Genomic DNA, 14,240 nt, shown 5'->3' with positions numbered 1-14,240 from the left:
GACTTGGATGAAGGGACCGAGTGTAATGTAGCCAAGTTTGCGGATGATACAAAGATGGGTGGGAAAACAAGTTGTGTAGAGGACTCAAAGAATCTACAAAGGGATATAGACAGGCTAAGTGAATGGGCAAACATTTGACAGATGGAGTATAATGTGGGAAACTGTGAGGTTATCCACTTTGGCAGGAAAAATAAAAAAGCAAATTATTATTTAAATGGAGAGAGATTACAAAATGCTACAGTTCAGAGGGTCCTGAGGGTCCTTGTGCATGAAACACAAAAAGTTAGCATGCATGTACAGCAAGTAATCAAAAAGGCAAATGGAATGTTGGCCTTTATTAGAAGGGGATTGGAGTATAAAAGCAGGGAAGTCCTGCTACAACTGTACAGGGTATTGATGAGACCACACCTTGAGTACTGCGTACAGTTTTGGTCCCCTTATTTAAGGAGGGATATACTTGCATTGGAGGCAGTTCAGAGAAGGTTCTCAAGGTTGATTCCTGGGATAAGGGGGTTGTCCTATGAGGAAAGTTTGAGCAGGTTGGGCCTATACTCATTGGAGTTTAGAAGAATGAGAGGTGATCTTATTGAAGCATAGAAGATTCTGAGGGGGCTTGACAGGGTAGATGCAGGGAGGATGTTTCCTCTCATGGGGGAATCTGGAACTAGGGAGCAAAGTTTCAGATTAATGGGGTCGCCCATTTAAGACAGAGATGAGGAGGAATTTCTTCTTTCAGAGGGTCGTGAATCTTTGGAATACTCTACGCCAGAGAGCTGTGGAGGCCAAGTCATTGAATATATTCAAGGCTGAGATAGACAAATGTTTGAACTGCAGGGGAGTCGAGGGTTATGGGGAACAGGCAGAAAAGTGGAGTTGAGGCCAAGATCAGATCAGCCATGATCTTATTGAACGGCGGAGCAGGCTCGAGGGGCCAAGTGGCCTATTCCTGCTCCTATTTCTTATGTTCTTATGTCCCGTACAGGCTGAGACAGGAGAAATTATAACGGGGAATAAGGAAATGGCAGAGAAATTAAACAAATACTTTTGGGCACGATTTTCCCAATGGAAGCGGGTTGGAGATGGGTTTCGGTTTGGGTGGGCCCCAAACCCACCTCCACTGAGAGGTGGGAAAAATTTGCGATTTTCCCCTAATTGGTCAGTTAATTCCAGAGGTGTGGGTTCCCCTGGGCCAATTAGTGTTTTGGGACTGAAACTTGCCTCTGCTGACGTCACTTATCCAGCTTCATTTAAGGGCTGCTTGCTGCCTTGGCTCATTCCACTGGTTTTTGGTGAATGCTGCACTACCTCCAAGCTGTTATCTCCTTGAAGAATGACCAGCTCCAAGGCAAGGGCCTCCCTCAGGTTCTCGGATGAGGCGCTGGGTATGCTTGTTAGAACATAAGAACATAAGAAATAGGAGCAGGAGTAGGCCAATCGGCCCCTCGAGCCTGCTCCACCATTCAATAAGATCATGGCTGATCTGATCCTAACCTCAAATCTTCTATCACTGTGCATCCACCCGAACCCATGTGATCTCCCGGGAGAGGCGAAAAACCAGATAAAGACCCAATGGCCAATTTGGGAGAAAAAAATCTGGGAAATTCCTCTCCGACCCATCTAGGCGATCGAAATTCTTCCAGGAGATCACTCTGTCCCTATATTTTCTACAGTACTTACCTTCTGTAAAGGCGATCTCCACCCCAGCCAGGAACAGGAATAAAACCATCTCCTGAAATCTAACACAGAATTAGAACACAGTAGGAGCAGAACCAGGCTACACGGCCCCTGGGCCCACTCCACTACCCACAGGGCCATGACCATTCTGAACCTAGACTCATGTCCAATTTCCTGCCCGCTCCCCGTAACCCTTAATTCCCTTTACTTCTAGGAAACTATCTATTTCTGTTATAAATTTATTTAATGATGTAGCTTCCACAGCTTTCTGGGGCAGCAAATTCCACAAACCTACCACCCTCTGAGTGAAGAAGTTTCTCCTTATCTCAGTTTTGAAAGAGCAGCCCCTTATTTTAAGATTATGCCCCCTAGTTCTAGTTTCACCCATCATTGGGAACATCCTCACCGCATCCACCCGATCAAGCCCCTTCACAATCTTATATGTTTCAATAAGATCGCCTCTCATTCTTCTGAACTCCAATGAGTAGAGTCCCAATCTACTCAACCTCTCCTCATATGACCACCCCCTCATCCCCGGGATTAACCGAGTGAACCTTCTTTGTACTGACTCGAGAGCAAGTATGTCTTTTCTTAAGTATAGACACCAAAACTGTATGCAGTATTCCAGGTGCGGTCTCACCAATACCTTGTACAACTGCAGCAATACCTCCCTGTTTTTATATTCCATCCCCCTAGCAATAAAAGCCAACATTCCATTGGCCTTCTTGATCACTTGCTGCACCTGCATACTAACTTTTTGAGTTTCGTGAGTTTTGTTGAGGGGGCGATAGCTAGCAGGGAGGTGCTCGTCCCCTCATCTGGGTGGAAGAGGCCTCTTAAAGAAACCAAAGCTGTGTGGGTCCAGCTGGCAAGGGATATAACCTCCAGATCTGTGTGCAGATTGGGTGATTGTTTTTGTTTATTGATGAAATGCCATCCCTGTGGAAATGTATTAAAATTAGGTGATGGCAAATTGTTGGCGTGATGGCATCTGTTATTTTGGCTTAGGCAGCTCCACATTGCGGACTCGGCGACACTTGCGTGGTCAGAGTGAAAGGAGGCCAGAGAGTCATGTCCATTGTCTATCATGTGTTAAGAAGGAGCCAAGCACATGTGCCACAATGGGCAACCTATACAAATCTGGCCAAGATGAGTGCATTCCTTGCACGACGTGCTTCCATGCGCTGGCGCCTTCTATCCTATGCAGCATCAGGTGGGTGAGCAGGAGGTTGGGGCTCCTGCTGCTGACCTGCCTGGTTCTGCTGCTGCTCATTCGAATCTGAGGTCCATGGTGAAAGGAAATAAATGGTTCCCATGCTACTGGCAGATACCTCTGTTGGGGAAGCGCTTCGTCCAAGCGGGGAGAGGGTCTTCCAAGGAGGTCCCACAGTTGAGAGATAGAAGCTGCAGCACCTCCGACTTCGGTAGGCCTGCTAAAAGTGCTGAAAGACCTTGCAACAAATGTTCTGCCACCTGCAACTGCTCCCTGATGAAAGCTCAGTTTTAATTGTTGAGCTGCAGCTGTGAGGAGGCCACTCACTTGTCAACCCGCCAGGATTAGCTGGCGTGGTTTAGGAGGGTCGTGCAACATGCTGAAAATATGGTAAAATAACAAAGGTCTGTCAAAATAGGATTATAGAGGCCCTTAACTATTATTTAAGGGTCTTAACTACCTCTCCCGCTCTCCCGACTGGTGGAGGCAGGACCGAATCGCACCCATGAAACCCGCCTCTGGGAAAATTGTGCGGAGGTGGGTTGGAGGCGGGTTCCGAACCCGCCCTCAGTTTTTGCCATTTTGCCAACTGTCCCGCCTCCTTGGGGCTAGGAAAATCGCTCCCTTTGTGTCATGGAAGAAGATGCAAAAAACTTCCCGGAAAAAGTGGTGAACCAAGGGTCTAGCGAGAATGAGGAACTGAAAGATATTAGTATTAGCAAAAAAGTAGTACTAGAGAAATTAATGGGACTGAAAGCCGATAAATCCCCTGGACCTGATGGCCTACATCCTAGGGTTTTGAAAGAGTTGGCTATAGAGATAGTGGATGCATTGGTTGTCATTTTCCAAAATTCCATAGATTTAGAATGGTTCCTGCGGATTGGAAGGTAGCAAATGTAACCCCACTATTTAAGAAAGGAAGGAGAGAGAAAATGGGGAACTACAGACCAGTTAGCCTGACATCAGTAGTAGGGAAAATGCTAGAATCTATTGCTAAGGACGTGGTAACAGGGCACTTGGAAAATAATAATAGGATTGGGCAGAGTCAACACGGATTTATGAAAGGAAAATCGTGTTTGCCGAATCTGTTAGAGTTTTTTGAGGCTGATACTAGCAGAATAGATAAGGGGGAACTGGCGGATGTGGAGTATTTGGATTTTCAGAAGGCATTCGATAAGGTGCCACACGAGGTTATATTAAACAAAATTAGGACTCATGGGATTGGGGTAATGGATTGAGGATTGGTTAATGGACAGAAACAGAGAGTAGGAATAAACGGGTCATTTTCGGGTTGGCAGGCTGTAACTAGTGGGGTACCAAATGTAATACAGGAAACTTTCGATTAACCGGCCCCTAAATAACCGGAAATGTCGGTTAAGCGGCAAAATTCAGGAGTCGGTTCAGGTAACTTGCACAGCAACAAATGGAGGAAGGCAAGGGTTTGGCTGTAGCTGTTGCTAAGCTACAGAGACACTTGCAACTTGTGGATGTTGTTCTGAAGCTGTTGCTAAGCAACAGGGTTTGTTGCTTTATACGGAGCTCTAAGGTCTGTATCTTTTACTATAGCGTTCGGTTATCCGGAATTGTTGATGAACTGGCACCACGTCAGTCCCGTCCGTGCTGGATACCAGAAAGTTTCCTGTATATCCAAGTTTGCTGATGATACAAAGCTGGTTGGGCATGTAAGTTGTGAGGAGGATGCAAGGAGGCTTCAAGGGGATAGAGACAGGTTAAGTGAGTGGGCAAGAACATGGCAAATGGAATATAATGTGGAGAAATGTGAAGTTATCCACTTTGGTAGGAAAAATAGGAAAGCAGTATTTTTTAAATGGTGAGAGATTGGGAAATGTTGGTGTTCAGAGGGATCTGGCTGTCCTTGTACACAAATCACTGAAAGTTAACATGCAGGTACAGCAAGCAATTAGGAAAGCAAATGGTATGTTGGCCTTTATTACAAGAGGATTTGAGTATAAGAGTAAAGACATCTTACTGCAATTATATAGGGCCCTGGTGAGACCGCACCCGGAGTATTGTGTACAGTTTTGGTCTCTTTACCTAAAGAAGGATATACTTGTCATAGAGGGAGTGCAACGAATCTTCACCAGACTGATTCCTGGGATGGGGGGATTGTCCTATGAGGAGAGATTGAGTAGACTAGGCCTATATTCTCTAGAGTTTAGAAGAATGAGAGGTGATCTCATTGAAACATACAAAATTCTTACAGGGCTTGACAGGGTAGATGCAGGGAGGATGTTTCCCCTGGCTGGGGAGTCTAGGACCCGGGGTCACAGTCTCAGAATAAGGGGACGGCCATTTAGGACTGAGATGAGAAATTTATTCACTGAGGGTGGTGAATCTTTGGATTTCTCTACCCCAGAGGGCTGCTGAGGCTCAGTCGTTAAGTATATTCAAGACAGAGATTGATAGATTTTTGAATATTAAGGGAATCAAGGGATATGGGGATAGTGCAGGAATGTGGAGATGAGGTAGAAGATCAGCCATGATCTTATTGAATGGCAGAGCAGGCTCGAAGGGACAAATGGCCTACTCCTGCTCCTATTTCTTTATTGTTTTTATGTAGGAGCACTAGGACAGGCAAAGGCACACGGAAGACAGGAACTAAGGGAATGCACAAGGCTGATCAGTTGACTTTTGTATGCAATATGGCTTGATTTCATTCATAATTCATTTGGAATATTTATTTTGTGGTGGCTTTTATTTTTGCATTGTGGCCAAGCGGATGCTGTGATGGTCAGTGACAGAGGGAAGGTAAGGTGTAGGACATTTGGTAAATGGGGAATTTGGGGTTGCGGTTACTGGTATCGCATTCAGATGAGTTTTTCATGGATAGTCCGGGCAGATAGAGGCTGTCTAGATTGCCTCTTCTCTTCCTCTTCCTTTTCCTCCTCCTCCACCTCATGCTCCTGCTCCTCAGCTGGTCACCGTATGACTGGTGGCACGCGCTGTGCCATCATGATGGCGAGGTTGTGCAGCATGCAGCAAACCACCACGAATCTTGACACCCGCTTTGCTGAGTACTGCAGGGCTCCTCCAGAGTGATCCAGGCAGCAGAAGCATCGTTTCAGCATGTCAGTGGTCTGCTCTATCATATTTAATATAAGCATGGCTTTCATTGTATGCATGCTGCACACATGTGTGTGGATTGCGCACTGGAGTCATGAGTCATGTCGTCAGCAGATAGCCCTTGTCACCCAGTAGCCAGCCTTTGGTTTGGCGTAACAACAGACAATGCTGGAAATACTGATGGCTCAAGTGCAGCTGCAGACGGCCGCAAAATGAAGCCATCATAACTGCTGCCACGACACTGGGCACTGACCTGCATAATTCGCTGCCTTTGGTCACATAGCAGCTGGACTTAGTGAGTGGAATCCCTATCGGTTCCAGTATGTGGCAGAGTTGACATGTTGCGTCCGCAAAACGATATGCGTGCAGTCAATGGCGCCCTGCACCATGGGGAAGCCTGCAATCCTAGCGAAGGCGCGTGCTTGCCCTGCCTGCTAGTCTCTGGCAAGAGAGAATGAAATGTAGTCAGCTCTCTCTGAATAGAGAGACTCAGTGACCTCCCTTACACAACAGTGGACGGCAAACTGCGAGATGTTGCAAATATATCCAGCTCCAACCTGGAAGGAGCCAGACGCATAAAAGTTCACCGCCATGTTCACCTTCACAGCCGCTGCCAATGCGGTCTTTGCCCTGCTCTGAGGTTGCAGTTGTGGCTGCAGCAGGTGGCAAATTTCAGTGAGGACATCCTATTGAAGATTAGACATCTCACACATTGTTCCTTGCTGAGGTTCAGGTATGTGAATTTCTTCCCGAACACCCTGGGTGATATGGCCTCCTGCTGAGAGCCCTTCTCCCTCTCCTCCTGCTCCCTCTTCCAGCAGCTTGTCCTGCTCTGCGTGGCCACTGTTCATTCTCCAAGTCATGCTGTATTCCAAGGGGAATGCCTACTGTGCATCCATGTCTGTCAGCAGGTGGTTTGTGCAGAAGCCTTGAAGTCAGCAAAAAGTCCTTTAGCACCTGCCACACCACTCCCTGTAGACTTTTGCTACTTGAAAGAACTATAGAAAGCACCAAACACTTATAGAATCACAGCAAGTAGCCTGTAAGTAGTTGATGATTCTTTTAAATAGTGCTGGTGGTGGGTCCTTCCTGCTGCTGAACGCGTGTTCAGCTGTGTGAGGTTAAGAGAGGGCATTGGCTGGAGCATTGAGCTCCAAAATGGCACCGCTGGCATCAAATCAGCATTAATTCACATGCCCCTATTCTAATGGCATCTGTAAGCTCCCTTCAGCCAATGTTCATCTTAGTCTGAGTTTGCACATTTTGCTTTTCCCACATAAACTGAATGTTGATTAAATGATTTTCCCACACAGTTATCTCTGCTGTGCCATAGTGACAACAATCCACCTCCTTCACCGTGAAGTCACATCATACCCTTCTTTCTTTAGTAGTAACCTGAATAACACTATTGCGTTCAATTGAAATGACACCCTAAAACAGAACATTAGATAGAAACTTATTTGTTAGTGTTTTTTGATTTGCAATGGACCTGTCTGACATTCATGAGTCATGAACTCTGGTTCATTGTGAAATAAAAACCGTAACACACATCCTGTTTCCCTATTTGATCGATTGTTATCGTCTGGTGTGTTACTTAATCTAATTACACCCCTTTAGAAGTGCAGCTGAAACAATCTCTACAACCGCTCCCCGCCCCAGTTTCTTGAATGAATTCAATGACAAAACCTTGATTTTGAAATAAGCTTGATGTAAGCTGCCATTATGCTAACTAAAACCTAAAAGTAAAACATGCTAAAAAGTTTTGAAAATATTTTTTGACTTGTGCTCAGTTATTAATTACCACTTCTTTACTTGCTTATCCATATCATTATAACTGAAGCTGTCTATTAGTGCACTCCTTGCAGTTCTTTGAAATGTATAGTTCAAACCAAAAGAATGCAACTGGATAAGATATTAATGTCAGTAAGTTAGATCCATTGATGTACACTTTGAGACAAAATATGTAGACTAATATTACACAACTAAAATGTTTGAAATCAGTGACAAAACAGTTGGGGCAAAATTGGCCTTCGGCGCTACTGCAGAACAGGCGATAGAGAATCAGCAGTTTGTTTTCCACCCCACCAATGTTCCCTTTAAGCTGCGCGGCCACGCAGCCCTCTGCAGCTCCCATGCAGCCTGCTCACCGCAGAAAGCCATGCATGTGCAGTATTTTGAATAGGCTGCGCAGCGCGCACTGAAAAAAAATTAAAGGGAGCATTGCACCCCACCCAATTTAAAAAAAACGAATGTAATGTAAAACCAAATTGTCAAAAGAGTAATGTCTCTGTATTTGTGTTACTGATCATTACAGAGATCAAGCTGGTATCTTAAATTCTTAGCAAACTGCTACAGTAGTTGATTTGTGTTTTGCAGAAGCTCAGAGCTGGGTCCTCGAAGCAGTCGCTGTTCTCCTCAACAGTACAACACTATCAGCCGAATGGACAGACACAGGACGCTGGATGACCACTATTCTCCAGAGAGGGAGAGGTAATTAGAAGTTGTTAACTGTTGTTTTTCAGGAAAGTTTGTGATATCTTTAAATGTGTAACCAGCTCAACATGAGCTTGTATTGTTATTATATAGTTATAATCTAGTGTGGGCAACTAATGCTTAGTGCTTCAGTCCTTTAAGTATTCAATATCCTTGGAAGCTTTCAAAGTTTTGGTCCTGTATAATGTCTTCAAAATTAATCTTGTGTAAAGTTCTGATAGCAAGAATTAAAAAAAATAGAATCAGAAAAATTTGCAGTACCACAGGCCTCTTCTTAATTAACATGACTCTCTGGATTGACTATTTTTCTAAAATAAAGAGCGACATTACTAATGTTTATTTTAAATGCAGTCAGAACCCTCAAAGTGTTAATAAGCAGTAATTTTGCTATATCTTTTGTTTAAAATTGGCATGAACATGGCAGTTAGAAAATACAGTCTGTCTGATCTACCAGATTTATTCTGATTTAAATTTGCCTTGCAGATATCCAAAGTGATGTAATATATGACCAGATATGTTGCCTTGATTCTAAGGTTACCATGATATTCAGCATTCACTTTAATTTATTAAGCTTTCAGTGTTTTCATCTGGTATCCCTGAAAGAATTTTAAATCTATAACTACACAGAATAGTGGAATATTTGCCTTTTTTTATCATTATTGTTTTCTGTAGGAACTGAAATGTTGTTCATTGTGTCAAGGATGATCGTTAATTAATTTCAGCCATTACTTCCAGTGTAGGGAACAGGTAACTGTGGTATTCTCTCAAAAGCCAGTCAAGGCAATAATGGCTAATTGCTGTTGCTTAAGGTAAAAGTCAGCAGTTTCAGAGAGAATTGTTGATAGCTGGTGATTGATTTAATCAAATTGTCCATTTCAAGTTGGCCAATATATTCTCGGATTGAAAGCATAGTTGTTGTTTGGAGTAGGGGGTAGGGGAAGAAATTTTAATGTTACTTGTTTGCAATTGTGTTTTCATAGTGGCCCAGGCCTTCCCCTTTGTATGCTTGTTCCTACCGCCTCCCCTGCCCCCCATGATGCATGCCTGGGCTTTTTCCTGTCGAGGACCCAGGTTCTTGGTTTGTAGAGCTGTCTGGCATCCTTCATTGAGTGTCCTCTTCTCCTTCCTCTTTTGTAACTCCCAGAGTGTGGCGCATGATGTAATGCACTGAAACTCTACTTCATTAAGTCACAAAATGATAAGATATATCTTTGTGACTGTAACTCTGCACATGGTGAGGATCAGGTCTTAATAATACCAGCAAGGGGAGATACCATCACATACTTCCGCACAGGGAGGATGTGAAAATCAGAGGGCCAATCATCCTGGGCTGCTGTTATACATCATTTTGTACCCAACGTAGATAGTGAGCTGGGAACAAGTTTCCCTCCAATCCATCATTTTGGCTGGGGTGGTATATGGTACATGGAGACTTTACATAGGGTAGAAAGGTAAATAAATACATTTTTAATAACAGCAATAACCCCTCTCTCCCATCCCAGAAACAATAGCCCTGAATCAGGCTCAGATTTCCAGGTGTGTCCTTGCTGTAGGCCAATTAACTAGGTATATCTAGGCTTGTCTTTGTTGGCTTGGATTTTCTCACTTCTGATCCTGTGTTTTTAAAAGAACATCATGAAGGCAAGCTTCTCATGAACTTATTGTAGTGTTAGTCATGTAATCTGTGACTGAAACAAATGCAGTGTTACTAAAAGTAACTTTCATATAAAGAACTGATTGTTCCAAGCTGCTAGATTGCCTTCACTAAAAAATTATTTTGCAGCATTTAAGCTCCTCTTTGCTTTTAATTATAGACTATAACCTTCTCACACATACTGTTCATCATATTTCTCTCCATTTTCTTCTCTTTTCTGCTCACTGGTGCTGCTGACCTCTGTCCCCTTTCTTCAAATGCCATACATTTGTCTTTTCCATTATCCCCCACATCGCTGCAGTCAGTATCTTACACTACCTCGGTCCAGACACAGTCATGCCATCGAGCATCATCACAAGGATTTCAGGTATACTGTAACATGGGTGTGTTGGTGTCTTTTTATTATGTGTGACTATGTATGCATGTATGTATGGGCATTATGACTAGGAATGAGCATCTGGATAAAGTCAAACTCTAGATTCGAATCTGAAGTCTCCAGGCAGTGGATTTTCCAAGTCAAAAAAGTTTCAAATTTAAAAAGGTTTGGCGGCCCAATGGAAAAGAGGCACCATTAGACTGCCAAAATCACATTAGAACGATTTGTACTTGTGTACATACCACCTCCAACGTTGGACCCTGGGCGCTCGGATACATTCCCACTGGTAGAGCTCAAGGGATTATTAAACATGACCTACTCCTGTTCGATCATAATGAAACATTGACATAGAGTGCTAAACAACAGATTAATCATGAATGTAATGATGGAAAATATAATTACCACCTGCCTTATAAAGCCTAGCCACGATACATTGTGGAAGGTTTTGGAGAGCTGAAAATGGTAATGCATTTGTGCAGAGAAACATCTACATCATTTTTAAAAAGGGACAGGCCACTGAAAGTATATTTGTACTTGAATGCAATATTTAAGCCCTCAAGAGATCCAAATGATACAATTTTGAACACTTCAGACTACCTGGTCAAGTTGCTCATCCCTAATTATGATTCATTTTGAACTTATCTCTTTTTCTTTCTTTTTTCTTAAGCTTGAAAATAAATGAGTCCAGTGTACTTCTGTCGGAATAATGTGATTGAGGTTTCAAGGACTAATTAATCTTTATAGAAGATTATTTTTATTGTACAGAATTACTTAAATAATACTGCAGGTAAAAAGAAAAACTATGAACATTGGAAATCTGAAATTAGAACAGAAAATGCTATAAATTCGCAGCAGGTCAGTCAGCTTCTGAAAAGAAGAATAAAAGAAAGGTGGTGATAAATCTGGCATTAACCTTTATTCTCTTTTCAGAGACTGATGAACTTGCTGCAATTTTAAAGAGTGTTATTTTGTCCATGAATATAGGTCAAAATCATAGGATTTTGGGATTGCTGGGATATTTATTTATTCAGGCAATGGTAAAATGTAATCCTTATTGTGGCAACAAGAGAACTGTGAAGTAGGTAGAAAATTCTGTGTGCTGTGGTAGAGGCTACCAGTTTTTGTTCTTTGCATCATCTTCTGTAGCACAATTAAACTCATTGAGGGACCCTCGCCAGTACTAAAAATCAATTTATACAATTGCGATTAACGTTCGGTTTCTTTTGCCCATTTCTTTCTGTTGATATTTTTTTAATACTGTTTTAACAATGAGTGCTGGTGGCATGAATGAGTGAAATGGGTAGGAGGAGTTGCTGAGTCTAACAGAGTGAAGCACTGAATTAACATTCATAGACATAATGGTTAGCCCATGGTTGATTCAGCAATCTTATCACTTCATTAACTTCTCCTAGCCAGTTTTCTCTGACAAAGTATTAAAACATTCTCCTGTATCAGTCATTTTACTCACAGTTGTAATCTTGTGTGGTGTTTCACGAGTGTTCTTCAGTGTGCTTATTCCCTCACAAAATCAAAATGATGATAAAAGTAAAATTCAGAGTTTTCAGTTAATGCAATGCTAGCACTGGAACTGAGCCATCCGAATCGGGAAGGTCCTCCCTTCAAACCTTGCTGAGTTAGTTGACCTCAATTGGTGCAGTTTCAATTGGCCTTGGTAGGGAGGGGGAAAAAAATCAGCCATAGTTCTGACTCCAAGTTGCTACCCAGTGACTCATGATGGAAAGTGTGCTTGTTCACGTCTCCCCTTCCCGCACACCCCGCTGCAAGCTTATCCTTTCCATGGGATCCACCTGCTGTACTTCATTATAATGTGCTAATGTACTTAATGCGCTGTTTCAGATTATGAAATCTATATATATAAAGCAGTTTGTCTGTCTGTCTGTGTGCATGTCCTATGTCCGCTATACACTCAAAAGTTATAGAGTGTGCCTACACATATGTTATATCAAAAGAAAGCTGATGATTAGGGGAGTGTCATAGGTGTATTTACTTTTTGGTCAGACAAAAATTGTTCGAACAGTATACAAAAACGTTCAAAAATCCGCTCATTAGCGGTTGACCAAGCCTACCGCTCATTAGCGTTGAGTGACGTGATGGTTGACCAATCCTACAGTTCAGTGACCTGATGGTTGACCAATTGGTGTGTCATGGGGGGCATTTCATTCCGCGTGTGGGCGGGCCTAATCCTGCAGCCTCCTGAAACGTCGCCGCCATTTTTAAAATACCGACAGTGACAACACCAGCACAACAAACCCCCACATTGCGGCTCCGGCACACGGCCCGCTGGAGCGGGAGGTGAGTTGGGCTCACTCGCGCCGGGCCGGGCCTGACAACTGCTCAGCCCGAGACACAGAGCGGGGGAGCAGCAGCGGCCGGCCGTCAACCGCACGGCCCTGTAAACTGCCGTTCTACAAAAAAGCCTAGGCAACGCCGGGCCCCCCCCAGCTAGTATGCTATATAAATGCAAGTCTTTCTTTTTTACAGCTTTCTCGATCCTCTTCCTGCCCAACTCCTAACCATTCCATTTCCTTTCCTGGTCTTGATGCTTGCTGACATTGTAAAAACTCCCCTTGATTAGACACCATCATTCTCCCTTTTAAGACCACAGTCATCACCCACGCCTGAAAAAGTCCACCCTTGACGATCTCCAACTGCTGCCCCATCTCTAATCTTAAAGTGCTTGAACATGCCTCTCTCAGAAGTTTTTCATTGAATCTCCTCTGTCCACTACCTCCATGCTCACAGTACCAACCTACACTGGTCAAGTCACAAAAGACATCCTCTGTGACTAGCTACGTTATGCTATCCCTCCTTGTCCTCCTCAGTCTCCCTATGGTGTTCAACACAGTTGATAACGGCATTCTTCTCTATCATATGTTATCCAGCTCCATGGAACTGCCTCGCAGTCCGAAAACAGCTCGTATGCCTCCAGAAAAGGCTTCTCTTCCCACCAATGCAGTCACCTTCGAATTCTTCATGGATCTATCCTCTTCAAATCTTTCCTGTCCTCAAGACACCCTAAAAAATTAACTTTTGAAGTGTAGTCACTGTTGTAGACAAACGCCACAGCTATATGTGCATAGTAACAGTAAATGAAATTAGTGACCGAATAATCTGCTTTTGATGGTCTTGGTTGAGGGAAAACTATTAGCCTGGACACTTGGAGAACTCCCTGTGTTACCTTGAATAGTGCCATGGGGTCGGTCTTCTACCTGAATCGGGAGACGGGGCCTCAATTTAACATTGTCTGAAAGAAGGCACCTCTGACAATGCAATGCTTCCTCAGTACTGCACTGGAATACCAGGTAGATTACGTGCTTAATTCCTTGAACGCACATCCTCCAACTCTAAGGCAAGAATGCCACTGACTGGCATTGAGATAATACAACTGCCATCAACTGCAAAACCGACTGAGACATACCTTTTTTACAGCATTAGCAAACTTTATTTTTCTGAACACTCTTGAAGATTAGATTTATTAGAACTTGGATTTGTGACGGAACACAGCTGTAAAGAACGATACAGCCTTAAATAAATCACTGTTAGTTTGAAATGTTCTTACAATCTGTTACTGTTGAACATGTTCTGCATTATTTTTCATTTAGCTAACTGCCTGCATTTATTTCTATGTGCCTTACTGGGCTGATCCAGTTGGTATTGGTAGATGTGGTTTCTGTTACTTATTTACTTCACAATTTTTTAATTCTGTTGTAGTACAAAAAATATTT

General features: G+C 43.2%; 1 protein-coding gene across 1 annotated transcript in view; it reads left to right on the top strand.

Moving 5' to 3' along the window:
• LOC147115112 (regulating synaptic membrane exocytosis protein 2-like) overlaps positions 1-8,436 on the top strand; it is a 347,939-nt gene extending 339,503 nt beyond the window's left edge. Inside the window, exon 17 of the mRNA XM_085993402.1 lies at positions 8,348-8,436. The gene's annotated coding sequence lies outside the window, so the exon portion shown is untranslated. The remainder of the gene's footprint in view (positions 1-8,347) is intronic.
• The last annotated feature ends 5,804 nt before the right edge of the window (positions 8,437-14,240 follow it).

Source organism: Somniosus microcephalus, chromosome 7 (genome assembly GCF_052327205.1).
Source record: "Somniosus microcephalus isolate GS21.2 chromosome 7, FLI_Smic_1.0, whole genome shotgun sequence".
NCBI lineage: Eukaryota > Metazoa > Chordata > Chondrichthyes > Squaliformes > Somniosidae > Somniosus > Somniosus microcephalus.
Note: the sequence above shows the minus strand (reverse complement) of the source record. Positions and strands in the feature narration are given on the sequence as shown.